The sequence below is a fragment of the Rhinolophus sinicus genome, linkage group LG01 (genome assembly GCF_036562045.2).
Source record: "Rhinolophus sinicus isolate RSC01 linkage group LG01, ASM3656204v1, whole genome shotgun sequence".
In the NCBI taxonomy this organism is placed as follows: domain Eukaryota; kingdom Metazoa; phylum Chordata; class Mammalia; order Chiroptera; family Rhinolophidae; genus Rhinolophus; species Rhinolophus sinicus.
In genome coordinates, this window is record NC_133751.1 from 90161090 (window position 1) to 90165320 (window position 4231).

At 33.8% G+C, this 4231-nt stretch overlaps 1 pseudogene; it reads left to right on the forward strand.

The window, feature by feature from the left end:
• The first annotated feature begins 1187 nt into the window (after window positions 1–1187).
• LOC109447564 (small ribosomal subunit protein mS22) lies at window positions 1188–2647 on the forward strand (annotated as a pseudogene).
• Window positions 2648–4231: the final 1584 nt, after the last annotated feature.

Sequence of the window (4231 nt, forward strand, 5' to 3'; positions counted from 1 at the left end):
AAGGAAGGAACTTAGCATCATAACTACTTTACATTTAGATTTTCACCCAAACCCCTTGTTTTATCCCATGAGTCATTCCAATTTTCAGTTATGATTGCTGACTTTAGCTTCTCAGGACTCTACAAGATGAGTCCAAATTTTATTTTTTTTTTTTACCTTTTTACAATTATAGCTGATATGCAATATTATATTAATTTCAGATGTATGACATAGTGATTAGATATTTATGAAGTGATCAATCCAGTAAGTTTAGTACCCATCTGACACCATCTATAATTATTGCGATATTATTGACTCTACTCTTATTTCAGCAAGTACATTATGTTTTCCTCCTTTTACCCTTCCAATCAGTTATAGTTTCTTGGCTTTCCTTCCTTTAAATATTTTTTGTTGATATTTACTCACACTCCATTATTGTTCATGAGTATTTTACAGAAATTTTATTCATATATGATTTATATCACTAGAAAAGTTCAACATATGAATCATAAAGAAATATTTATGGAAATATTGATGTATTAATTATGCTATTATTGAAAATTCCTCCACATTAATAATTTTTGGATCATTTAATGCACAGTTTGATTTTATATAATATGTCAGTCTTTTTTTCATTTGCCAAAAATTTCCTGAAAATCAAGATGCAGACATTTAATGTCATTTTCATCCTTCAAAAAGAAAATGTTTTTCTATGAAAACAGAGACATTTTATTTCTGTTAAATTTAATAAAATGTATTTTCCCCTTTTATACCCATACTATTGTTGACAATGGAAATTATAGTTTTCAATTATTTTGAAGAAAATTACAAACAGAAGTACCATACATACTATAACCCTGACTGTGGAGGAAATAAGGCATCTTTACTTGGGATTAGATTAATAAATGAATATTATTTGATTATTTACTATAATAATTCATACAACTGGTGATTTAAATGACTCTAGTAATGGGTGTAGCTGTGGAGACCCTCCCCTCCATAAGTTCTCTGAGGCAAGAATTCGACTGTTTCCTGGCCCCAGATCTGCCCTGGCCGGGCACCCTGCTCCAGCAGCTACCCGACCCTGAATGGCAAGAATGCCGTGCCATCAGCTTGGTTATGAGGCAGACTTTGAATGTCTTTTTGGCAGAAACTGTATCCTCATCATTGTGAATATTCAGTAAATTTTAAATGAAGAAAATGAATGAATGAATGAATCTCAATCTGGTAGCTCAGAGATGAAGAAACTTATATTTATGTTTGAGGAAGTCCAAAACATGCTCATCGAGATGACAGTATTTTATTGGCAGAAGACTTTTAAGCCAGCCATGACAAAACTGAAGCCACCAGTCGATAAGCTAATGACCCAGCCATCGCTGGAAGAGGCTACAAGCCAGGCAGTTGAGGCAGCTAAAGTACTATTAAAAGTACCACCAGTGCTAGAAGAGCGAGCACCAACAAATTACATGTTAACTGAAGGTAAGATTTTGGAAGGAACAGAGACAATCAAATATGTGTTTATTGATATATCATATAGCATACAACACGGGGAGTGTTTTATTGTCATCAGAGAACTGGGTGGTACACTATGCAAAGCCGCTTGGGAAGAACCTGACTGGATGATTCGAGTTTATTTCCCAAAAGAATGTTGGGGAATTTTAACAACAATAGTTTTCAAGGACGAAAATCTTAAAACATGTACAGCCAGGACTGACATGGTGATGTCCTCAATCTCTGTGTTGCCCATTTTGAGCCAGATCCTGCTGAATTTATCAAAGTTCATCATCAAACTTATGAAGATATAGAGAAACATGGAAAGTATGACCTTTTATGTTTAACAAGCCATTTCGATGGAATAGCTTGGTATTTCGTGGGGTTTTTTGTGTTTGTTTTGTTTTGTTTTCTTAATTAAAGTTTATTGGGGTGACAATTGTTAGTAAATTTACATAGATTTCAGATGTACAATTCTGTAATACATCATCTATACATCACATTGTGTGTTCACCACCCAGAGACAGTTCTCCTTCCATCAACGTATATCAGATCCCCTTTACCCTCATCTACAACCCTCCTTCCCCCTTAACCTCTGATAACCGCTAAGCTGTTGTCTTTGTCTATGAGTTTTTATTTCTTCATTTGTTTGTCTTGTTCTTTAGTTGTTTTCAGTTTTATATACCACATATCAGTGAAATCATATGGTTCTCGACTTTTTTTGTCTAATTTTGCTCAGCATAATAATCAAAAGAGCCATCCATGTTATCGCAAATGGTACTATTTCAACTTTTCTTATGGCTGAATAGTATTCCACTGTGCCTAACTAGCTCCGGCACAGGGAAGGAAGCCTTGGGTACAGGACTAGCTTAGTATTTTGTACATAAGAAAACAATTGACGGTTTACTGATTGATCAGATTCAGAGAGATTTAGTCAATGATGCCACCAGCTTGGTCCACCTGCAGCACACCCTCCATCCAGATGGCCAGTTAGCTCAAGAGGCCAAGGAGCAGGCTGCTAAGGGATTATATTTAATTAAGGTTTTTGCAAAAAACAGAAGCACAGAAAGGGGCATATATAGAATTAAAACTACAAGCTTACCAAGAAACATTTATTAGCCATTCTGCAGCTTCCTGCAAATATTTCAAAGATAAATTTTATTTTACTAAACACTAAAAACAAACAAATAAATAAATATATAATAAATAACTCACTCTAGTTATGGATTCATTTCTTATTAAAACTATAACTCATCTCTTCTACTTTAAGACACCCTCTATCAAATGAAGCATTATGTCACATACTCATCAATTCCAGATGCTAAAGATGCCACTTGTGAGGAAAAGAAAAATAAAACTTTATTATCCTGATCATCATTCTTTCATTTCATAAAACAGATATTATCTGAAACCCAAGGCTATTTGTACATTTTACAGAGTATCATATAAAGTATACTTTGCAATATCCAAACAATTTATATATCACTCTCCCTAATAGGACACATTTCTCATTAAAATGATTTAAACGTAATGTGCATTCTATTAAAAAAAAAGGAGTATTTCACTTTAAATATTTATAAAATGAGAAAGTAAAATTTTCCAACTCTGGAATGTGAATTATTAAGGATTATATCTCTGTGCATTCTCAGTTTCCCTCACCATTAGACTCTAGGATCTATAATTTCATAGCCAGAAGCCAACCTCAGCAATGGATCACGTTTAAAATCCTGCAGACCTGCAAATAATTCCAAACGACTGCTTCATCAGAAAGATCAAGATATGTTTGTTACAGCCATTGGGAACAAGAGAAAAGCAAGTTCTCAAGCCTAGAAAAGAGATAAAGCAACATATTTGCCATGAATTCTTTCAGTTCCCCTAGGAGAGAATAACTACTCTAAGCTACCCCTTTCTGGTACATTTTTATGGGAAGAAGTATAAATAGAGTATACCCAGGAAAGGCCTGTGTAAAGTGACAGAAATTGAACTTATGTTACACTTAGGGCACTCTCATTCCTCACTTAGGGCACTTCAAGTGAAAAACTGACAGGTGAGAACACGTCTTTGTTAGGATATAGAATTCCAATGTAATGACAAAAAAAGAAACTTGCAGTATTTGCCTTACTTGAAACAAAAATTCTTGAACATGAAAAACGAAAATTCTAGCTGAGATCTGTATTCTTAACTATTCTTGGAGATTGTAAAATGTGAGATAACGCCATTCCATGCAGTTGCCTAGCTTAATGAAACAAAGAGCTTCTAAGGAGAGTTCAGGGACAGTGAAGTATACACATAATTAATAATCTCCCAGATGTCAGTACAGATAGTGGCCTAAGGTATTAACTTTAATGATTTAAGAAACGTAACACAAAGATTGTCATGAATTGATAATCATTAAAACAAAATTACTAGGGTAACTCTTCCCTTAGGTCAGCATTATGAAGACAACCAGAGAGAATATATTTTCTAGTGAATATATTCCATATATTTTATATATAAGCAGTAGGTGAGAGCAGGGATAGCAATTACATAGTTGTATGTGCAGAGGGAGTGAAGGCAGATATATACTTTCCAGATTAACTCTTATGCTTAAAATGAAAAGTATCCCAAGACAATATAGTGAATTCATTGAATAGATTAGTTTTTATGCAGTAAAAGTTCAAGCAATAGAAGACACGACATTACTATTAACATTTATATGACCTAAAACTTCTGAATCTCCAAGGTTGGTTTTAAAAGAAAGGAGTCAAATTCTTACCATACA